This window comes from Triticum aestivum, chromosome 2A (genome assembly GCF_018294505.1).
Source record: "Triticum aestivum cultivar Chinese Spring chromosome 2A, IWGSC CS RefSeq v2.1, whole genome shotgun sequence".
Classification (NCBI taxonomy): domain Eukaryota; kingdom Viridiplantae; phylum Streptophyta; class Magnoliopsida; order Poales; family Poaceae; genus Triticum; species Triticum aestivum.
Genome location: NC_057797.1, coordinates 392,174,780 through 392,199,364, shown reverse-complemented (window position 1 = coordinate 392,199,364; position 24,585 = coordinate 392,174,780). Strand labels below are relative to the sequence as shown.

Genomic DNA, 24,585 nt, shown 5'->3' with positions numbered 1-24,585 from the left:
AATTCCAAAGCTAGCAAAAAATTCTAAGTTACTGGCTCATTTCAGGATATCAAAGATAAAAATTGCCATCACCAAAATCAAGCATTAATCTGATCAAAAGAGATGAAATACATTAACTTAACTTCCAAAAGGAATACATGTTCTATGGCCGACGTAAAGACATGTAGAAGAATATTTATTAGCAAAATGAACTATAGACAGACGGGATAAGTAGCAAAATGAACTACCAGTACTGTAGATATTAGCAAATTTGAACTTCTAGTAATTCATTCCATTGGTGACACGAGTTTTTGAAGTCTTTCTCTGCACAAACTTTGAACATCAACAACATTTGCACCACGACACATCAAAGCAGTAACTCTACCATTTTTTTGTACATACAAGCATACAAAAAATCGCAGGAGGAACACAATATACCCCCATATGTCGTTGGACTGATGCTCTAGGAATTTTAGAACCTTACAAAATTGTGCCCGATGAATCTCTCTAATACGGATGTGTGAACCTTCCAAAATCAAATCCCAAAATTTGGTGTACACACTGTTTCCTGTGCACCAAACGACCATATAAAATATAAACCAGTAATGTTCATCAGCAACATTTTGCATCACAAGGAAATTGAAGCAGCAGTAAAAATGAACAACAGAAGTGAGAGAGAGCTCATAGGAGAAGAGTACAAGCCTCGTGATGAGGAAAGTTGAACCCCGGCAGCCATGGACTGCTACTCGTGACGAACTCGACCACCCTAATGCCATGGGGTTGGACTGAGGACGACACACGTGCGACCTTGACGGTGGAGGGTTGCGGCGGTGGCGGCATGCTGGAACGAGGAGGCGACGCACTAGAAGGAGGCAGTTCTGCCACACGGTTCGGCCTTGTCCCAGCTTCATCTTGCCTAACTTCACAACAAATCACTTGTAGGCATGAACACAAACACCTATAGGACTGCACGAACCCACACAAAAATAAGTTAGTTGTAAACTCGTGAGGCAGCCAGAATCAACTCGGATGCAATGTTTCAAGAAGCCTGGCTCCCACAATTTTTCTCCTGTACTTGCTCTCTCTTCACCCGTCCCTTTTATTCTCTTTCTTATTTATCAAATCCAAACGTATTAGCAACAACAACTTGGCTCCAATAAGAAAAATGCAGAGGATGGGGGCAGCAGCGTGCAACTGGCAGTATGCTCACCATTTTTTTTGTAGGGATGCATGTACATGTTGCAGCCGAAGAAATACCAAGGAGCTTTTCTGAAAACAAACTATGTTGAACTGCCACAAATCTATTTTGGCTAGCAAAACTTGAACCGAAAAAGCCTACAAAGGTGTACACATATATAGCAAATCCTATGAAACACATTTGATTTTTTTTGCTTTTGATAAGATGAAGTGAAAAAGCCTACGAAGGTGAACTAAAATTTTCTAACATACTGGACCACAACTTGAGCTTCGTGTTCCGGCCACGAGCCCACAAACGATGACTCTTAGTTTATCTAGTAACTCATCATTAGTCTGCAAGAAGCTCACAAATTGTACTGTTTTTATATATGACATTTCTTTGAATTCCCATGGTAGTAATCCATGTTGTCTGTTTTTTTAACCAGAAAACTGAGCAATATTGCTTGCTGAAGGCAACATTTTTTCATATAGTAAGACATATGAAAGATAATATATAAAGGCCATTGGAGAAAGAATTAGCAAAACTGAAACAAAAATATATGTTACCAGAACTGAAAGCAATGGTTTTTCAAACTTTTAGTTGAGAGCATGGTGCTCTAATCCAATTGCATATATATAAAACTCCACAAGCAACTTGAACTGATGCATAACAGTATGAGTGCAGAATTCTTGTAAGCATAAGAAAATACATAGAGTGCACATATAATTTTTCAAGATTTCCTCGATGTTCTGCACATTAAAGTTGATGTACTGAAAAGAACGCAAAATTTGAACTGAAAAGCAAGCAAAAGTTGAACTCTTATATAGTTCAAGGAAAAAAGAACCTCCACAACCAAATAACTGATTTCCTATTTTTTAACTTCAAAAGTTTTAATTTTAGAACCACCTCGATAGGTGTACATGAACTTTTCATGACACAATTTTTGTAGTCGATTTTTTGCTCAGAACATAAAATAAAAACACATGCCCAACACACTGTACACCCACCTAACACACAAAAATCAGTGCTCAAGCATTGATGCTCCAGGATCAAGAATTGGTGCAAAATTCAGAGACAAAAAATCATGCGATGAAACTTCAGGATCAAAAATTGTTCACCTCCTACATAACAAAATGCGTGAGATAAAGAACAAATGTGCAAAAGTAGATCAAAAAGAACCGGAGAGAGTTCTGGGCGGTGACCACCGTTGTAGTAGGATACCTCGTTGGCGACCACGCGAGAATGGGGGATGGGGCATGGCCTGCAGCAGCAGGAGGCGGCGACCTGCAGAAGGAAGAGGCTGCGATTTGATGGCGAAAGAGGCTGCGACCTGACGGCGGAAGAGGCCGTGACCTGATGGCGAGGGTCAGGAGGCAGGCATGATGGTCGCCTGGACATTTTTTCACTAGGTTTGTTTTCAATATTAAAAACTCTTTTCTACATTACAACAAACACCTAAAGATGCTCCAAACAAACTTCTGAACTTGCATACAACCCTCTTTGAACTTGTGATACGAAACTTTTTGCACCTACACAATTCGGCAGTGGCAGCAAGCAGCAACCAGAAGCATACAATTGTTTTACAATACTCAAAAGCGCACAAAGATCACATCCGCAACACAGTGGTGGGCTGATATCCATGGTTGCTTGACTGTTTCGTGGATGGATTCTAGTACTCCCGTATACTAGTATATGTGAAGCAACAAGAATGATTGGCCTTCTTTATAGAAAATCAAAATGGACAGTACTGAATCTTGCACTTACCAGTAGAATTTGCGGGATTCAACTTGTTGTGGAATTAGAGGGGAAATCCACACATGGCAGCACGATTCAGTTGAAAATAGAGGAGAGCAGAACACATCGGTAGAATATACTCCAAAACCCACACACGAGCGAGACCGGGGTGCTCCTCGTCGAGCGCTGGCCGAGCGAAATACGCAAACTTGAACGGCCTCCCACCTCCGGCCGCCGCACGCCTCCCACCCCCAGCCGTGAAGCATAATGACAAGTTCAACTTCGTTCAACAAGAAGAAAATCCATTTATACTCCTGTATACACCCAACAAGCATCAAATTCTCTATACCCAAACTTCCATTTATTGATACTTTAACTTGTTTGCTGTTAATGTACATAGACTTTGTAATTAAACATCAAAACTAAGAGAGATAGCAGTTGTTGAACTGAAACAAAATTAGGAATTGAATTGAACTAAATCAAGAAATTGAACCGAGTGTGTCACGAGTTAGTCAATGTGGAAGATCCATTTTGCTATCTCTCTCTCACACTCACATCACCCTGCTGCAGCAACAAACAGCAGGAGCGCACCAGCGCAAGCAGAATGGGCTTCATGCAACTTTTGACTTAATTTTTTTGACTGAACTGAGCTTGAATTTTTCACTCAACTTAAACATTGCCAGAAATTAGTTGAACTTTTTATACTGAACTAACCTGAACTTTGTACAGGGATCCACATTTTGCCTGAACTTTTTTACATGGATTTGCACGGCTGGCCGGTGGTGAAAGCAAGGCGAGCAGAGGCACAGGAGGATCTAATGGATGTTGTCGCCATTGCCATCGTACTCTGGGAGGAGGAGGAGGATGGGAGCAAGCCTCTATGGGCCCAATCGCTCAGCACGTCGGGAGTGCGGCCGCTGGTGGCAAGGACCGGCCATCCCTCGGTGATCGACCACCGTGCTAGCCTCAGTACAGAGTTGGTGTGTGAGGCAGCAGTGGGACAGTTGTGCGCGAAGACCGGCGACACTCGGAGGCAGGGGCTAGGCCGCACCGCACTGGGGGAGGGAGGTCGTGGCGGTGGCGCGCTGGGCCAGGGGGCCTGCGGCGGCGCACTGGGAAAGGGAGATCGTTGTGGTGGCGTGCTGGGGCAGGGGGCGGCGGCGCGCCCGGCAGGTTTCCAGCAGCGGCGCGTTGGAGTAGGGGGCCGGCGGTGGCGCGTTGGAGTAAGGGGCGGCAGAGGCGCGCTAGGGGAAGGGGCCGGTTGCGGCGCACTGGGCAGGGGCCGGCGGAGGCGCGCTGGGGGAAGGGGCCGGTTGCGGCGCGCTGGGGGAGGGGGCCGGCTGAGGCGCTTTAGAGTAGCTGGTCGTGGCGATGGTGGGGGATCGGGTTGGGGAGATGGACACATTTTTCCTGTTAGTTTCAGATTAGTAGGATCCCTCCTATATAGAGCCGAGGGTAACAGAATAATATTCTGTTACGGGTAACAGAATAGCCCAGCCCTATATAAAGAGAGTAACATTATTCTAATTTTAGGATTAGAATAGTTATTCTGAAAATAGGCGACCCTATATAGGAGCTGGCGCGATGCTCCCGAACCAGCATAATGGAGAAAAAAAATGCCTCCGCACCTCATCCCAAACTTTCCCGATCCCACCGCCGGTCGGCCCTGCTTAGCGCACCGCCCCGCCCTGCCCAGCGTGCTGCCCGCCCGCCTGCCCTGGCGCGCCGCCGCCCCGCCTTCCACAGGGGCCGCCGACCTACCTTCCTCAGCCTGCTTCCTCCTGGTCTTGCTGGGCCCCCGGCGATGCGCCCAACGCTTTCTCCCAGCTCCGCCCTGCAGCGGTGAGGTGCGCCGCCGTGGACGCATCCTCCAGCTCCAACCCATCGTCGTGGACGTGTTCAGTTGCTGCCGTTCGCCAGCACCGCGCGATGTAAACTGGATCCCAACTTGTTGCAGATGCCCGTCGCAGCCATGGCCTATGACGCTGCCGACGGCCACCTCCCGCGACGAGCTAGCTCCGATCCCACGGCCATGGCGGCCTCCTCTGCAGACGAATTGGCTCCGGTCGTGCTTGAGGCCTGTTGGAATTTTGCTACTAGGCCTTTGGCCCAAATCTCAACTAAAATTTTGAAATTCTCTTGGCCCATTCATGCACACATGTGAGTGAAGTGAGTGAGGCTAAAGTTTAGTCCCACCCCGAAAGTTGAGACAGAGTTGCACCTCTTTATAAGGTGAGCTCTTCTACCACTTGTATGAGCATGAGAAGAGGAGACCTACACGTGCGTTCCTCCTCCTCGCTCGCGGGTTGCGGGATTGAGCCGAGCTGAGGACAGAGCTATGCACGTTGTCTATATTTTTGTTGCATGGGAAAATTAATGAGTCATTAATTAATAATTAACGGATGCGTTAATTACAGAACCGTTTCTGATTCTTTTGGATCATGACGACTCGGACGTGGGGTTTACTCCCACGACCTACCCGGCTCGCACTATATAGTCAGGCAGACGTCTACCCTAGCCGCCGCCGCTTCGTATGGTTTCTCACCACCGTTCCAGATCATTGCGCCGCCAAGCAAGTCTTCTCCATCCCTCCTTCCGGCGTGCACCGCGAGAAGGGACAGCAGGCCTCCGAAACCCTGCCTCTCGTGATCCTGTACGGGAGAGGAGCGATCAGGTTTTTGGGGAGCGCACTCGCGCGACTGCTGGCAGCGACGACTTCGCGAACGACGACTTCTTCCCCGACCTCGGCAACCTCGTCCTCGACGACATGGGCGACAACGTCAACGCCGGCGGTGCTGCACCCGCTGCACCGTATGTGATTCTATCTTTCCTGTTCGAGATCGTGGTAGAATTCATGCTTCTAGTATGTGCCCTAGATGTGATATGTTCATCTGCTATGCTAGTTCGCATGATTAGTTTAATCTCTGCTGCTGTGGTCATGATTTATCTTCTGTTTATTCGGATTAAATCTCGCAGTAATTTGCTCATATTTCTAACAAGGCCGTCGTCTCTTATGGCTGGGGAAGCAAACAGAGGCTTGAGCGCAGTCGCGTCTACCTCCCAGGTTGCCTGCTCCTCAAGAGTCTCGAACTGCATGAGTTCGCCATATTCAGCTCCGTGAGCTCTACAACTTCAGTTCTGTGTGGATCTTCAAGCATCATTCAATTTTCGTGTAGTGTTTCATGATTGCGTTTATCTTCATTTCTGCCATCACAGTGGTTGTGCACTTGTGCCACTGTTGTTAACTAGGTGATGTGGAAGCCCTACTACGACTATACACCAAGTGCAAAGACGTTTGGTGAAAGTTATAGTACAGCTATACGCCGGCCGCCGTCAAGTTCTATTATAGATGTATGCCAAGTTCTACGGCTATACGCCGACTGTCACACTAGTTTGCATGACTTGCTGCTGTTGGTTATATACTTTCAACCTTTTTGCTTGGTGTTTTGAAGTCTCCGTAGAACGTTCTTCTGAACTTGTGATATGAAGCTGCTACTCCCGTGGTCGATCTGATATATACAGAAGCCTACTTTCGATCTCTCTTCTCCCACACGTGTCTAGCTGGTGGCTTGTGCGGACGCAACTCACACAGTCTCCCAAATATCCAAAAGAACCGAAGTTCAGTTTCTATCACGTTACAAGTTCAGAGTTTATTTCCATAATATCTCAAGAAGACTTGTAAAAGATTATAGTGTTCACTGCAAAAAAAGACTTGTAGTTCTCTCTGCTTGTCTCTCCCAGTGAACCATGTGTCCTACTAACGTCTAGTAGTTTGTGAAGCATGATGTTAACTACAAATGTATAGTAGTTTATGAACCATGATGTTAACAGAATTTTTTTGCAGCTCGGCGTATTGCCGCTGGAGCTGGTGTCCGTGCAACAGCCTGCGTCAGGGACTCCTTCCTCGTTGACACGGGCGGAGGCGCTGCAGTGCATGACCAAGGACCGCGCGGCGCGGCCTAACATGTCTTCGGTCGCCACCAAGGTCTACAAGCTCTTCCTAAAGGTGCAGGACTGCGCCAACAAAGTTCCACATCCCCGCCAACATGTCCATCTCTATGGCACAGATGAATTCAATTTAATTGCTTGCTGGAGAATGTGTCATTGCTTTTCGTAGGATTCGAAAGTGAAATGGAATTGTTGGTAGATAAGTTGATTACCTCTGCCTTGGCCATCACATGTTTGTGATGCTAAACAACAGGTGAGTGCCGCTCAACACATGTAGGATGTAACGCCTACCAGGAAGCTTCGGCGCCCTACTGCTAACACATGAGGCGCTCGTGAGCACATCCTGGTGCTCTGCAATTTGGTACAAAACTGAATTGTTTTTGTCTGAGAGGTTGCTCTAGAACTGGAGTAGTATACTTTAAAGTTCAGACAACTGAATGCTACTTCAAATTTCAGCTAACTGAAAGCTCGGGGGGACTGGAAGATGAAGGCTAGAAGTTCGAAGAAGACTTTCATAAAATTTCAAAATCAAGAAAGAGCATTACAAAAGTAATTATTAAATAAAAATTAGTGTATTGGTGCGTGCGTGCTGGGTTTGGTCTCTCTCTCTCTCTCATTCTCTCTCTCTCTCTCTCGTGTGTGCGCGCGCGCGTGTGTGTGTGAGACAAAAAATATATGTGTTGGTTGGTTTCCCCAACTAGTTGCTCTCTGACAGACAATATGTGGTTGTTTTCCTTCTTCTTCATGAAATTGTTACAAAAAATTAGAGCATAGAAGTTCAAAATTAAAAGCAGAAAAGCGAGCATTTCTTGAAGACAATACAAATGTAGATGTGAACTTCATATTCTCTGTCGCGGATAGTTCAAAATTTCCGCTTACGGCAAAACACACATACATTGGGTATCCAAAAATAAAAGAGACAAACATATAAAAAATCCATGAAGTTCAGAATTTTAAATTAGAGAAGTCCGAAGTTTATTAAAAAAGAAGAAAAAATATCCGCTTCTAAAAATTAAAATAAAACGTCCAGGTTTAAATACCACAACAGTTGGATGTTCATTAAAATACTTCTAGCAAAAGTAAAAACTATGAAGTTCAATTTTAAATAATAGAATATTTTGATGTATATTAAAACCTTAGATTTTTCTTGTTATTAAAATAATAAAACCAAGAAATTCAAACTAAATAACGGAGTAATTCAATGTATATAAAAAGCTCAGCATTTCTTAAAAAAATATAGTAGCTCAAGAAGTTCAATTTATAATAGTAGAGTGGTTTGATGTTGTCACAAAACTCGTATTTCTCCCGTTACTAAAGAATAAACCAAGAATTTCAATTTATAATAACAGAGTAGTTCAAAATTCAAGTAACTCGGTTTTCTATACATAAGCTTTTTCGAGCGGTATTATCATACCTCGGCCACCGGCCCATGCGCCACCCATTGTGGCTCCCATCTCGGCTACACCACACCGCCACCTTGCACCTCTGGGCGCCGAATATGATGAGGATCCACTAAAATTTGAAACAAGAGCAAATAAACATTCAAAGTGAAAGCAACCAGCGGTTCAACTACTACATGAAGCGTGTTTCATATAAGAAAAAAAGAATAAAAAGACTTTAGCTAGAAGTTCATGAGGTCGGCCCAAGAAGTTCAAATATTCTTGTAAAGGAGGTTCGCCGTCTATTTACTTGTGCAAAAACACACACAAAACTATGTGCATCTCTGATGAGCGGGTGAAGAATTACGAACAAAATACGAGAAGTCGTAATTAAAAAATGAAGTTGTTTGATGTTTATAAAAAGCTCATATTTTCCCCAATACTAAAGATTGAAACTAAGAAGTTCAATTTTTAAAAAAGGAGTAGTTCAATGTATATAATAAAACTCAGGTTCTCTCATTAATAGAGAATAAAACCAAGAAGTTCAATTTGAAAAAGTGGAGCACTTTGATATTTATTTGAAATATCATTTGTGTAACAGTGACAAATGGATGAGAAAATTACAAACGAAAATACGTCAAAGAAGTTCAACGTGAAATCAACAGGAAGTTCAACTACTACACTGAATGAGTTTCACATGAAAAACTCTTAAAATCATCGCAAGTATGGAACTATGATCAACACGGGAAAGTTGCGTGTTTACAGCAGCTTTCCATCGGTATATCACTTGCTCAATTTCGGTGAGTGGATGAAGAGCTACAAGTAGTAAATGAAGATCTGCGAGCAAAAAAAGCACGTGAAAAACAGAGTGAAGTTCAAGTAGACATGCCAGAAGTTCAAGTTCTTCACGCGGTGCATTTTCGAGGAATCTGTTTCGCGATAAAGGCAAAACGAATGATCTCGCCATTTTTGAAATTACTTAAAACGGCTAGGAATCAAAGAAAACCATGAACATGAAAAAGTTTCAAATTTTCTATAACTTTTCAAAGGTATATTATTTGCCCCATTTCGATAAAGTCTATTGAAATTATGGGGAAAATACATTTTTTAGCCATTTTCAAAATTGACTTAAAACCACAAAGAATTAGGAGAAAAAATATATACAAAAAAGTTTCGCATTTGCTCATGCTTTCCGATGCCGTATCATTTGCTGCATTCGGACTTACGGTTAAAATATTAGGTCGAAAATACGAACTCAGTGGAACTTCTACCATTTTCTAAATTACTTTTAAACCATTCAAAATTAGAAAAAACCTTTCAACATGAAAAAGTAGCGCATTTTCATAAACTTTTCAACGCCATATCATTTGCCTCAATTGGATTAGCCATTTAGAAATGACATTGAAGAACTCGACTGTTCGGTTTGCAAAATTTTATGATTTTCCAAATTAATATTTAACCATAAGGAATTAGAGAAAACTTTCAACACGTGGAAAGAGCAGTTTTACAGCAACTTTCCAACACCATATTATTTGTCTCATTTCGATAAACGATTTAGAAATGCGATCGAAAATACAATTCACGTTTTTTGTATGAAAAAAAACGGTTTCAAAACTGCTCTTAAACCATTTACATTTTGCCAAAAAATTAACTTGGGTCATGATACTGGTGTCCATAGCTTTCCAAAGGTATATCGCAAGCCCCATTTAGGAAATGTTGGCGGAAGTTCAACCTAGCATTGAGAGAAGTTCAGGTCGAACAAGTCAGGCAGTAAAATTGTAAAAAAACGCAATTTCATCACAACCCGAGAGCAAAATCCGCCAACGAGCGAGATTTCTATTTAGAACGGGTATTTAGTTGCTAAAAAACGTTTCTAGATTACACTAACATCATATAGAACACGACTAACCAGAATAATTCGCGGGGGAAGCCACGGTTATGAAGATAGCCCGAAGGTCGGGTTCGTACAGAGCGAAGTTCAGGCGCGTTACTCAGGCAGTTCAGGTTGTGATCAGAATATTATTCTGATCGTTTGATCAGAATAGTGTTTATATATATATATATATATATTATTCTGTTACTAGTAACAGAATATATAGGGTTGCGCTATTCGTCACCCTGGGTGAGGAATATTTATTCTTCACCCCTTCTATTTTACCACCAATTCACTGTAATTTTACGTTTCGTAAGTTTTGTCTTTTTCCGACGTAAAATGAGACCATAAGAAAATATATAATCGTCGTAAAAAATATTTTACGTTAAGTAAAATTACAAACATAAAAATATAGTGTAAAATATACCAAATTTTCTTATCTTATGACCTATATTTTTATTTTTTTATACCAAATTTTACGTAGTGAATCAATAGGAATGTAACTATTTAAATTCCAAATGTAATTTAATTATGAAGTGATTGTAAGATTACGTGGGGTGAGGAATAACTTATTCTGCACCCTGGGTGATGAATAGCATCACTATACGCTATTCATCACCCAGGGTGCAGAATAAGTTATTCCTCACCCCAGGTAATCTTACAGTCGCTTTCTAAATAAATTATGTTTAGAATATAAATAGTTATGTGCAGATTGATTCAATATGTAAAATCTGGTTTAAAAAATAAAAATATAGGTTATAAGACCAGAAAAATCACATTTTTTCTATATTTTACACTATGTTTTTACATTCGTAATTTTACGTAACATAAAATATTTTTTACGGCGAGTACATATTTTCTTACGTTCTCTTTTTATGTATGAAATAAGACAAAATTTACGAAACATAAAAAGTGCAGAATAAGTTATTCCTCACCCCAGGTAATCTTACAGTCGCTTTCTAAATAAATTACGTTTAGAATATAAATAGTTATGTGCAGATTGATTCAATATGTAAAATCTGGTTTAAAAAAATAAAAATATAGGTTATAAGACCAGAAAAATCACATTTTTTCTATATTTTACACTATGTTTTTACATTCGTAATTTTACGTAACATAAAATATTTTTTACGGCGAGTACATATTTTCTTACGTTCTCTTTTTATGTATCAAATAAGACAAAATTTACGAAACATAAAAATACGGTGCATTGATGTCAAAATAAAGAGGGGTGAAGAATAACTATTCCTCAACCAGGGTGACGAATAGCGTGACCCTATATATAGACACACACACACACACATCTGGGCTATTCTATTACGCGTAACAGAATATTATTCTGTTACCCTATTTGAACTGATGAATTCAAGCGGTTGAACTGATGAAATTCGAGCAGTTGAACTGATGCTTTCTGTTGCTGTTAAAAATCGTCTTCTTTAGTTCAAATTTTTTTGCATTTTTTTTAAAACGGGGCGTGTAATATATCATTGGAAAGCTCTTGACATCCACATTATAATCTTATAATTTGTTTTTGCTAAAAAAATTATGATTTAAGAGTAGTTTTGAAAAAAAAACCTTTTTTTCAAAACCAAAAACGTGAATCGTATTTTGGACTTAACTTCCAAACGTTTTGTTGGAATTGAGCAAATGAGATGGCGTTGGAAAGCTTGTGAAAATCCGCATCTTCCATATATCTAGTATTTTTTCAAATTCTATCTGATTTAAAAGTAATTTGAAAAACGATGAAATTATGGGTGAAATGTTTTCACTGTTTTTTGCAAACGGTTTGTCGGATTGACGCAAATGATATGGCGTTGGAAAGCTATGGAAAATGCGCAACTTTTGCGTATGTAAAGTTTTTTCTAATTCCTTACGGTTTAAATACGAATTCAAATACGGTTAAAATTGGTTTTGAACGTGATCATTTTAAAAAGTTTGTCGAAATGGGGCAAATAATATACCGTTGGATAGCCATCGAAAATGCGAAACTTAGTCATGTTGGACATTTTCTCTACTTTGCAGCTGTTTAAGAGTAATCTTGAATACAACATGACGGATCATGTTGTTTTCTCGTCTGAAAAACAGAGTAGTCGTACTGATATATGTGTATGTTTGTACTGAGATATTTTTGATATAGTAATTTTAAATGGTTCCAAAAAAGGTACTTGTACTGATGCTTGCATGGGTTTGTACTAAGCGTGTTTTCAATAACTAGACTTTGCTCTGTTTTTTTGGTAATATTTTTCTTGTAATTTTCAATAGTTTACTGTATCCTAGCCCTGAACTTGCATGGTTTATATTGTTGAACTGAATGTTATTGTATCATCGGCCCTGTGCTTACATGGTTTATATCATCGAACTGAATGATATTTTTTAAAAAGAAAATGTATGTTTATTCTTTTTTTGAACTAAACATTTTTTTACAACGATGTTCTGGACTTCTCTTATTTTATTACTTGTACTTTTACCATTTGAATTGCAAGGGGTTTCCTTCTGCTTGAACTTTTACAATTTGAATTTCTGTCATTTCTTTTATTCCGAACGGACCACCGTTTTTAACTTTTACTGATCAATATTTTTAATTAAACCAATTTTCCTTTGTAGAAAACCAATTTTCCTTTGTAGAACGGACCACCAATTGTATGTACATCAATTTTTTATTACCTGTAAATGAACTCTATTTTTAGTTGAACTTCCCCTGTAGATGTACATGAATTTTTTACCTGTAAATGAGCTCTCCTCTTTTCTTGAACTTCCAGTGTAGATGGCATGATTTTTTCCATTCAATTCAACGTTTATTTTGAAACTGAATATGCACAAGAGAAGGACCACGTGCATCCAACATTCTAACGAGGTTATAATAAATAGGAGACAATGTATACAACAGAAAGGCTTCAAGTAGTACTATAAAAAATCAAGTAGTACCAAGCTCTCCTTATTTTGTTTACTGTAGTTCCTCAAAGTGATGTAGCATACACATAATTGCTTTTTTAGGAGCTTGAACTATTGTTTCGGTCAACATAGGACCATCAATTGTAAAAGTGGCGAACTGAATATAACTTATCTCTATGGATCTCAATGGAGTAAAACAGGGAGCAGTATGTGAATGGCAGTACAAGAACGACGAGCATGGCTATGGCATCGGGCGATGGCATCATTAGCAAGATGGTGTAGAAGGCCCCTAAGGAATCCCTTGAACTGAGGATGCAGTGGCAGCAGGGACTTTTTTTGTTGAATCCACTGAACAGAAGGGAGCTCCTTAGACCTGTAAGATGGACGGAAAAAACCATATAAGATGAAATGAAATTTGTCAAGGTCGAAATGACCATAATCATGTAAAACATGTAAAAATAACGACAAGTTCATGCATAGTAACATTAGAAGTACACAAACAAAGCTAAACAGAAGTTCTGTACTTTGAAATACTTCATTTAGTTCCCAAATACTTCATCCATTTTGAAATATGAACTTCTATATTTATTTTCTTAGAACTTATTATGTTTTCCCTGCAAATTTCATGGGTTTTTGTGTTTCATGTTTTTTGTTTATTTTTGTTTCTGTTTTTGTATGAACTTATTATTAGAGAGGCTCCTTTTTCTTTTTCAATTCAAAAGTGAGCAAAGACTAGTTTTAGGTATCAATATAATGAACATTTTTCTATGAACGGCCTGGTCGCTACGACAGTGAACGGCCTGGGATGACGGTATTGGACTGACGTACATAGCCGAGGCCGATAAGGGTAGCATGGCAGCAGAGCTACATGGACTCCAGGGGCATCAATACATGAACTTCTTGCTGTACCTGAACGCAAATAGTTTTAATACCCATGTAAATAGCACAAAAGATGTAGAGGGCATCAAATAATAACCAGAACATATATGTTTTAGAATTCCTCCAGGCTCACACAAAAATATCCAATCACCCTCTGTCATAGAATGAATGCAAAACACAAAAGAAAAATAAATGAGAAAACTGCTTATCCTGAAGTTTGGGAAAACTTAGAACTAACAAGAAGGAATACATTAGACCATGGAAAGGTGCACATCATCCTAATTAGTAGAGGCACAGGTCGCCAGCTCGGATCTAGGAGAGACATTTTTTCGTGATGACCTTCTGCTCCCTCTCCCTGCCTTAACCCAAACAGACGAATAAAAAAGAGCCAACCATAGATGCAAAGTATGCAGAACTCTGAACTTTTCTGGAGCTTTTTGTTGAACCGAAGCATGCTTCGGAGTAGGACGAGATCAAGCGGATCGGGAGGAAGCTGAGCAACATACATTGGAGATGCAAGACCACAGTACATCAATTAGAGATGTCACCGAACTCTGGGACATTTGTGCTACAAGAACTGAATCTACAATAGTCTTAGACTTTCAGGTTCCATATGCAAGATAGCTACAAATTGCTAAAATCAATCACTAACAAAAAAACACCAAAAGGTTAAATGGCAGCTTGAGGAAGAGCCAAAACTATTTTGGGGTGGCGGACGTCAGCAACATGTGGGCTGGGTTGTCGTGCATCGGGAAGGGTGAGGAAAACGGCAACCCAATCACTATAGTGGAAATAGAAGCTCACGGACGTGGACTGCTGCTCGGCATGAACTTGACCGTCCGGATGCCACGAGGCTGGACTGGGGACGGCGCTGGACATACTGGAGCAGTGGCAAGGGAGCTTAGAGAATCAGTGTACATTGACAAGGGTCTGCTTGCACAAGGTGATGTACTGCTCTCCTGGGATGAACGGGCGAAGTGTGTGCCTCCCATGCCACAGCGTCGAATTGCTTCAGGTTGTGTCACTGAACGACCCGGTGTGGCGGCCAAGAAAGGTATGGGCAGTACAATGATGGAGCTCCACAGGTAGTGGCACAAGGGTCGACACAATCGGCCTGGGAGCTGCGACGGTGAACGGCCTGGGGCGGCCGGGTTGGACTACTAGTACGGATGCCACATCCTGGAAACCTTTGCAATTGACATGGGGATGCTTCTAGATGCACCTTCGATCATGCACCAAGACATTTTATTTTATGTTTTTTTACAGTAGAGCAAATACTAATTTTTATGCCAAGTAAGTTCAAACAGAACAGAAGTGCAGCTTCATTTGCAAGAATAGAAAAGAACATAGGTTTCTTTTGATACATAGAGGCATAACACCTGTTGTTCTAGAGGAATAACATGGAAACAAGGAGGAAATTGGACTTGCAATTGTTAAGTAGGTGAACTGAAAAGCATACAAAACATACACTGAAGAGCGAGATCCGGCCGGTGATGTTGCGGTGGGCCGTCTGCACACACACGGTCACACTCCACCGTGCCCCATCTCCACCTCGCTGAACTGAATGAAATTTATAAATTGAACCGAATTGAAAGAAGAATTTGGACATCATGTGTACATCAAGAAATAAACTTGAGCAGTACCAACTACTAAACAAAAAGTTTTGGTATATTGAGATTAGAGATTGTACATTGGTGAACTTTTTCTCCCTACAGAATCGTTAATCAAATAGATGTACTGTTCGCGAGGTTTTATCAACATGATAAGTAGTAGCAGTACCACTCTAGGTGGCAAAGTAGTAGCGGCACAAAAGAAGGCCACCATCAACAGTGAGTACTACCGCGACACCTAAACTATGTGTTGGCCACGCTTGCTTTACATAGTACCACAAGATTTTTATGGAAAAAAGTACTACAAGATTCGTGAACACGAGGGCATACAGAAGTTGTACTGAAGGTGTGAATTAGAGCAGCCGGAAGAGGATGCAGCAGCACGCACACACCACCAGATAGTTCTCCTATCTCCAGAACACATGTATACATACACACATCTCCATCTACAACAAACAAAAGAAATTGTTGACCTCCAGAGTTTTTGCAAAGTGAATTAATTTTTGCAACCAGAGAACTTGCTACACTTAGCAAAGGTGAACTACTAATTCCCAAAAATTGCAGGATGTCTACTTCCCTGAACCAGAACTTTTGAACTTCACGTATGCTCATATATGCTATTTCTTTTGAGTTCCCTATCAAATGATCGGTTTCAGTAGCCGAGAAAATTGGCTCAACCTCATAGCTACGAAAATGAATTTGATTGAACCTTCACACATAGAAAGTTTAAACTTCGCTCAATAGCTAAATAGTTCAACCACATGCATACAAGCAGAAAACAAGCAAAATTTGGTCCTATTTAGACATATACATGAGTACAATAGATCAAGTCCCAAAATTTTTGTATATAAGATAATTGATAGCCACATTTCTTAGTATTTTTGAAATATACATGAGTACAATAGCTCAAGCAAATAGGACACCACGTAAGTGATGGAGAAGGCAGAGAATTAGTTCAACATCCAGTCAGCAATTTAAAAGTAAAGAGGTAACAAAATGTAGTTGAGCTATACTGCATCACACAAAAAAAAACTTGAACTTTGCATAATCAAACCTGCTTAGCGACGAACTCCAGCTTAAGATGTATCCTGTACCAAGACCAAGCTTAAGATGTATCCTGTACCAAGACCAATCTAGAGAACCAGAACTGCAGAAATTAGCAAATTTGAACTTTTAGTAATTCATTCCATCGGCAAAATGAATTACAAAATCTTCTCATCACAAACTATGTACATCAACAGCAAAATCGAAGCAACAACTGTAACCATATTTGAAAATCGCAGAAGCAATACATAGGTGTACTGATGCGCGGGGAATTTTAGACTGATGTTCTATTATTTTTTACTACTGATGTCATTCTTGCTCTTCTTTTTCCCTTGCTGCTTGTTGCATGTGCACCAAAATTGTAATAGCAAAGCACCTTAAATTAATTGACAAAAGAGGTTCCTCTATGCACAGAAGAGGGAGTCTCTCCAACCTGTTGACATTGTTTAACATGGCAGTCTGCAAACTCTGTTGTGCATCTACAAATCTTCTCATACTGTATGAAGAACATGGAAACATATGTAATTGGACTTACAACCGGCAAGTAGATGAACTGAAATGAATACAAATACCCGTCGTACTATACAGGAATAACATGGAAACACAGATGAAATCGAACTTATGATCGACAACTAGATGAACTGAAACAGAATACAAAGATACATGTAAAGAGGAAGGGGGAAGGCCAGACCTCGTCATTGCACCGTTGAACGGCCTCGGTTGTCGGCAGTGAACGGACTGTGGTGCCGGCGGTGAACGGCCTGTCTGCTGCGGGAATCGGGGGATGGGGCACGGCCTGCAGAAGCAGGAGGCGGTGACCTACAGAAGGAAGAGGCCGCGACCTGACGGCGGAAGAGAATTGAAGAAATAAATTTTAGGGCCTGCTCATATATCCACAAATTCACACACCAAAACTAAAAGAAAATAATAGAACAGAAATAAGAGAATGTTAAATTTGACGTATCAGTTTTTACCATCACTTCCAAACCTTTAGTTTTTTCACTCCTATCTAATCTTCAGCAAATTCTCTAGCGGACTATTATTCTTGTCAAAAGTAATCAACATGAATGATCTCCACCAGTTACCAATTCTAGTGGAGCTATTTGTACCTTCATCATAGAAAAAAGTAGACTTAATATTTCTAAGTTCTGAAGATGAACAAATGAATCGTACAAAATACTATCCAAAAATCACACTTTTCACGATACCAAAATTCTGAACTTGCCATACAATACTTTTTTATTTTGTCATGCGGCACTCTTTGAACTTGCACAATTCATTGGTGGCAGGAAGCAGCAACTAGAAGTATACAATTGTTTTACAGCATCCTAAACCCTGAACCGTATCTGTAGGAAATCTAGTCAGGGTCTCAGGAATCAACTAAATTTTCCACTCAATTCTATATTTCATCAGTACTAGTAGGACTCAACCATAAGTGCGGAATTGTAGCAATGTTAAGGAAATAGTTTCAGGAGCTGCTCACGCCGGATGTGGGGTGCTCGCGCTCGTGGACGCTATCGACGCCGACGACGGGATCCAGCCATCCACGGGAGCCCCGCTCATGGACACCGACGATGTGCTCCGGGGGATGTTTAATCTCTACCTAATTTGCCACATTTTATTTTTTACAGCTCACTTGCAGAACAAAGAGACATATTAGGTGCCTCATTTTTTCATGAAAAAATCAAATAACATTTTTGGACGCCAGAAGAAATCTAGAGGAAAGAATCTTACCTCCACAGTGCAGTAGCTGGGCCTCCCTGCAGCAGGAGAGAGACGAGGTGCTCCATCGAACGTCACCGTGGGAACGACATGGTGGTAGCCAGATCCTGGGTGTTGCTGCAATGAACGGACCGGGTTGGTGGCGTTGAATGGCCTGGGGTGGTCCGGTACTGTGGTTATGGAGCCCCGCTAGGACGAGATGCACGGTGTGGGAGCTGGGGGAGATGGGGGCGCGGCGGTGGCCGGAGCTGGTGGGGATGTGGTCGGGGCGGCGGTAGGAGCCTGGGAGGAGAGTGCGGCAGGGAAGGTCGGGGCAGCGGCGCGCATGGCAGGAGGAGTAAGGAGGTGCGGCGGCGGCGCGCGTGCTAGGAGGAGGAAGGAGGTGCGGGGGCGGCGGCACGGATGCTAGGAGGAGGAAGGAAGCACGGGTGCCAGGAGGAGGAAGGAGGTGCGGGGATGGCGGCGCGCGTGCCAGGAGGAGGAAGAGGAGCGGGATCGGTGACACATTTGGTCTGGAGGAGGAAGAAGAGCAAGGTCGCCAGCGCTCTTGGTCAGGAGAAAACGAGGAGAAGTATGTCGACGGGTGTGGGGAATCAGAGATTGGAAGGAGGTGGATCCATCGGCGGCCAGTCACGGCGCCGCGGGCTCCCTCGCTCCGTCTACCGCCATCACTCCCTCGTCCGCCACGGCTGCCTTCGGTGGAAGGAGGTGGGTAGGTTGGGGGCTGGTCGGGAGGTTTCTACCGTGGTCTGCGCGTCGTGCCCTTATAGGGGCGAGGGGTAATAAAATAATATTCTGTTACTAGTAACAGAATACTACGCGTCGTGAACCCTCGCTCTGTGTGAGGACTTTCCGGTTTTAAAAGCATGCTGCCACATTAAAGTTGTGCATTGGGTATATTTAAAGACCACATAACACTTTATACATATGTTTGTGCCACATGCACACAGTGGTTGTCTTCAGGCACTCCTTTGTGTGGTTATCGACGACAAGCTAGCCTATGTTGTGGGGCCGCATGTGGAACGTCAATGCATTACTTTGACCCAACAAACAAGAGAGGTTATACGACCAAGGTGGTGATTCTTCTTGGTTAGTCTTACAATACGCCTTGGTGAGATGCCCCCTCCGCCCGACTAAACATGTGTGTGTGGGGGGGGCACAGTACTACTTCATACTAGATGAATCTCCGTCGGACCGGGGATGCCCGGTTAATTTGCGATGCACATGTGCCACATCAAATTTGTGATTTGGTTATTTAAATATCATACCACATCGTTTTCACACACACACATCGGACCACCCACAGGTGTGGTTCATATGTGGTCTCACCCATCGAATGCCACAGGAACACATCTGTGGGCCCGCACACAGTCCACATTTCATCAGAAGCAGAGAGGGTGGGGTGGTTGACCATGATGTACTCCTTTCAGTTTTGTGTTACGGTACGGTGAGATGTCAGACCTACCTATTTGGGGGCATGCATTCATAGCTAGTATTCCCCTCCCAGCAACACGAAGTGTGTGTGTTTGTGCGTGGGGGGGGGGGGAGGGGGGCTAGCAATAATAACGTGCGCTTTGTGCGACAGGTGCCACATCAAAGTTGTGCATTTGGTATTTGAATACCAAACCACCCTTTTCATACACTAGCAAAAGAGCCCGTGCATTGCAACAGTAACATGCATGTTTAACTCTATATCGGAATGTATTGTCTACTTTTTTTATAGTTATAAAACTTTTCTTCTTCTTATATACACTCTTGCTATAAGGAAAAACCTCATCCATCATGTATGGTGTTACAAAACCCAACTAATAGTAGTTATTAATTATTATACTTAATAAGGAAAATACGCATCTTTTAGGTAAAAAAGAGGACACAAAAATCAAAGAAGCAAACTAATATTGATCTATACGGTTAGTAAGGGCAGATCTAGATCATCTCTTCTTCTTTTTTGCGAAAGAGTTCTAGATCATCTCAATATGATATCTCTAAGTTTAAATAGATGGATGTCCAATAAATAGTTCACATATATGGATTAACCTCCCGTGCATGCAAAAATCTATTGAATCACAAAATTACAAATTGACATCAAGATTAATATTGCATCCATGTTAAAAAGAATAAGCTCACATCCATATTGGGAAATGATACAACTTTATTTTTTTCATGAGAAAAACCAGACAATGTATGTTTACACATTAACAAATATATATTATATATACATTCAGTTCCATGGATCAAAACCTGAAGGCTCAAATGAAATCACACGAAGTGCTTTGTTTAACACGTGCAGTCATTTGCTCCCTCGATTGCTGGGCCCTCTCGTAGAAGTGATGCTCTCTCTCATTATATCACACAATTGTATTCTTTTTACAACTAATCAGCAACTACTGTACAATTACGGACGACAAACTATTGTGTGCTTATGAAACTGAATAGCACGAAAGTACTCAGTTTTGCGCCTACAGAAGCACTTCGATGAACACAATGCAGGCGTCTGCATTGTACTCCAAGAGATGTTGCACACAGAACCTGATGGTTTGATTGTTAATGTGAGGGTTGAATTGATAAATTATGGACTTAACTATAATACAGAAAAAAGAAGAATCACCGCCGCTGGCACGAAAGTGTTCCTGAGCAGGGGAGACACCATGACACTGGTTGAGCTCCATAGCCTCCTCCACTCATCGCGGGACGACGCTAGTTGCCCAGAGCCAGACCTGAGGGAATTGCCATAGTGGCGAATGAACCTGGCGCCACTTTGCCGTGTTGTCGTTGGTGTGAGGCCTCCGTGTGGCATAGAAGGCTATGCTAGGAAGAGCGGCGACCAGGCGCCTCTTCTTCCTTGCACTATTAGAAAAAGCCTTATACATAGAAGTTTACCAGTAGCACGTGTTTAGAACCCCATGCTACTGACAAGTACTAGTAGCGTCTGTTATAAAGTGCGCTACGGGTACAACTTAGTAGTAGCGTGGGTTTACTTCGGGCATGCTACTGGTAAGTTAGCCACACCACACCCCCCGGCCAAAAAATAGTAGCAGCGTTGGTACTCTAACCAGCGCTACTATTAATAAAATAGCAGTAGCGCCTGTCCACCTAGACGTGCTACTGCTACTTCTTCTATGTGTAATCTTTTACCAGTAGCGTGGGTATTGGACAAGCGCTATAGCTAGTTTTACTTACCAGTAGATATTTTGGCTGGCACACATCGCAGTAGCGCGCTTTAGTGTCCCGCGCTACTGCTATCGTCGTCAGCCAAAATATCTGCCACCTTTTCCCCCTCTTCTTCCTCCCCCCTTTCTTTCTCCCCCTCCCTCTTGCACTTGCTTGTTCTTCAATGCTTTCCCTCTTCTTTGCCCCTCCTACCCCCCTCCATTAATGCCCTCCCTCCTTTCCCTTCCTTTCTTTTGTCCCTCCTCCCCTTCTCTTCTTTGCCCCTCCACCAGCCCCTCCATTGATGCCCTCCCTCCTTCCTCTTCCTTTCTTTTGCCCCTTCTACCCTTCTCTTCTTTGCCCCTCCACCACCCCCTCCATTAATGCCCTCCCTCCTCCCTCTCATAGCTCTCTCTCTCCCTAGCTAGTTGGAGCTATATTTATGTAGGTACCTCACTATCTAGAGCTACTAGCTAATTATAAGAAGGTGCTCGATATCCCTCTCAACAAATAGGTGAGCAAAAAAAGAGTTGTGCAAGAATGGAAATATGTGTGTTTGTGATTAGGACCGAAACTATGTGCGATATGAATATGCCGAATTGTGTGTGGCATGTGAGTGACATGAGTTGCCTATATTTTGCCGAAATGTCGTTTCAATTCTGTTTCGGCGAATTTCAGGCAAACTCAATATGTCCTATGTTTAGGGAAGGTCATGCCGAATTTTCGTATGAATTTGATCCATGCATGCATATATACATGGTTATAATATTTGCTCCACGCGCAGGTGATCATGAAGGTCAATGGAAGGATGGTGAAAAGATACTGGCAATCCGCTGTGGACGACATATATGAAAAAACACTGAAGGATGTTTTATGTCCGTGTCGAAAATGAAAAGGAATAGTCAGGCTCGACCCCTTTAAGGGTGACACATTCAAGGCGCACCTGCTCATGCATGGTTTCATGCATGGCCATACTCGATGGATAAGTGAAGATGATGATGATGATGATGAGGAGGAGGATGTCGACGGGGCTGGAAATAACGACATGGGGCCACCGGACGAAGAGATGACCGATTATGTGCCCGAAGAGGAAGACGACCTCGGAAATGTCGATGGCGAAGAGGCAGTTCAAGGTGGAGAAGAAGCGGACATGCCGCCGTCTTCGTCACTACCAAGTTCAGCCATGCGGGACCCGCATGTTCGAGACCTGCTTCGCAAGAAGACGACTAGCGACAGAGCTGTTTCTAGAGAGGAGGCCAAACTAGCGCAACTGGAGGTAGACTCGATGACTTCTTTGTATGATGGTTGCAATCCCAAGGTGACCCGCTTGAGTTTCACACTAGAACTTCTAAAGATGAAGGCAAAAAACAAATGGACAGATACAAGCCTAGATGAGCTTCTGAAGTATCTAAAGAAGGTTCTTCCCGCGGGAAGGCTGTGTCCTACTAGTGTCGAGGAGGCAAAGAAAATCGTGTGCCCTCTTGATCTGCCACACATTAGATATCACACATGCATCAATGACTACATCATATATCGGAACGAGCACGTAGAAAAAACCATCTGTCCAAAGTGCAATGCTTCACGATATAAAAAAGGCCGAAAAGAATGCTCCATAGAAAGTTGTATGGTACTTTCCGATCACTCCGCGTCTACAGCGGTATTTCGTAGATCCTAAGGAAACAAAGCTTATGCGCTAGCATGCGAAGAGGGTGAAGCCAGATGACGAAGATGAGCCGAAGCTAAGACATCTCGCAGATGCTAGCCAGTGGAGAGCTTCAAATGCTGAATTTGATTTTCTGCAAATGATCCAAGGAATATCGTGCTTGGCACTAGTAGTGATGGCATGAATCCATTTGGCAACCAGAACACCAATCATAGCACATGGCCCGTGTTTGTATGGATGTACAACCTCCTTCCTGGTTGTGCATGAAGGAAAAATACAAACACGTGGCTATGCTTATTCAAGGGCCGAGACAACCGGAAAATGATATAAATATGTATCTCAGGTTACTGAAAGAGGAGCTACAGAACTTATGAACAACGCCGGCCAAGACATGGGATGCAACCAAAGGAAAGTATTTCTACATGAGAGCCGCGTTGATCACGATGGTGCAGGACTATCTCAGTCACGGCTATCTTTCCGTCCAGATGTGCCACGGATATTGCGGATGCACGAGGTGCATGGATGATACAACTTCCTGACACCTGCGCTGCGTTGGGTTGGAACACTTCGTGCAGTGAGACGCGAAAAATCAAAGGCGTCGTATCGCGCACGCCATACACCGGCCTAAAGTTCAACACAGTTACCCACTTCATCCCCATCATCGAATTGTAAGGTTCAGGCATATTACCGAGACCTACTTGGACTTTGTAGCGCCCATGCTCATGGATTGTGTCGGTCGTGGATTGAGTTGGCTGGGTTGTTGGATCCTTGGCTAGGAGCAGCCCGTTCTTGCAATCGACAGGACGGAGCTCCAGGGTGCTAGTCAGCCGGTAGCCACCATGTTAGCTAGACTGTGTCATCGAGAAATTTCTGACAACGGGCAATGAACGACGACAAAGTGAAGGGACACTGGCTGCTTGGTTCCTACCGCAAGCCGGCTCGATCTCTCCTAATTGACTATGTAGTACGTACAAAGCTTGCCCGGTATATCGGGCAGATGTGTATGCAGAGAACCTAGCTAACCAACTTGATCGATGCACAACAGCCAATTTTTTTGGCTGGAAAGACACACACACACACAAGGATCGATTGATAGCCACAGGAATCTGACGTTCCTCTTGTTTCAGTTACAGCTGGCTGGGGTACCTACATATATATATTAGCTAGCTAGCCAATGCTAATCCTACTCGGTAACAGCTAAGATACGAATATGGACAAATGCCTATACGTGCACGACAAGGACACATATGTATACGTGGTCATAATTTAACACCATGTTGCTGCATTGTTGTAGTCAAGGAATTGGTGGGCAAGTAACTTTTTTTCTCCTACTTATGGGTGGCATTGATGGGTAATTTTTATCAAATCTATACTTTAAATCTTAGCCATCAATCTTTACGGTTAACTTAAGATCAACAAATATAAAAGGATGATGTATGGAGAACTATGAAAATTTCCGTCCTTTAATATCAGGTATATCAGGTAAAGATATATTTGGTTCACATGCAAGTGTGTTCATGTTCTGACCCTTTCTC

The 24,585-nt window shown here is 42.4% G+C and overlaps 4 long non-coding RNA genes across 6 annotated transcripts; all 4 read right to left on the bottom strand.

Moving 5' to 3' along the window:
- Window positions 1-348: 348 nt before the first annotated feature.
- Window positions 349-4,285, bottom strand: LOC123188776 (uncharacterized). The gene is made up of 2 exons (XR_006495198.1): window positions 3,605-4,285; window positions 349-3,204 (listed from the first exon to the last, which is right to left on the bottom strand). It is a non-coding gene; the product is annotated as an uncharacterized lncRNA (long non-coding RNA).
- Window positions 4,286-13,195: 8,910 nt separating this feature from the next.
- LOC123185302 (uncharacterized) lies at window positions 13,196-15,355 on the bottom strand. The gene is made up of 3 exons (XR_006493310.1): window positions 15,330-15,355; window positions 13,811-13,891; window positions 13,196-13,355 (listed from the first exon to the last, which is right to left on the bottom strand). It is a non-coding gene; the product is annotated as an uncharacterized lncRNA (long non-coding RNA).
- Window positions 15,356-15,383: 28 nt separating this feature from the next.
- LOC123185301 (uncharacterized) lies at window positions 15,384-16,794 on the bottom strand. Of its 2 annotated transcripts, XR_006493309.1 has the most exons (4): window positions 16,764-16,794; window positions 16,526-16,618; window positions 15,802-15,917; window positions 15,384-15,421 (listed from the first exon to the last, which is right to left on the bottom strand). It is a non-coding gene; the product is annotated as an uncharacterized lncRNA (long non-coding RNA). The 2 variants fall into 2 exon arrangements; XR_006493308.1 differs by lacking the exon at window positions 15,384-15,421 and having other exon boundaries at window positions 15,428-15,917.
- Window positions 16,795-17,224: 430 nt separating this feature from the next.
- Window positions 17,225-18,418, bottom strand: LOC123185300 (uncharacterized). 2 transcript variants are annotated; one of them, XR_006493305.1, is made up of 3 exons: window positions 18,250-18,418; window positions 17,999-18,118; window positions 17,225-17,357 (listed from the first exon to the last, which is right to left on the bottom strand). It is a non-coding gene; the product is annotated as an uncharacterized lncRNA (long non-coding RNA). The 2 variants fall into 2 exon arrangements; XR_006493306.1 differs by having other exon boundaries at window positions 17,999-18,114.
- Between the last annotated feature and the right edge of the window lie 6,167 nt (window positions 18,419-24,585).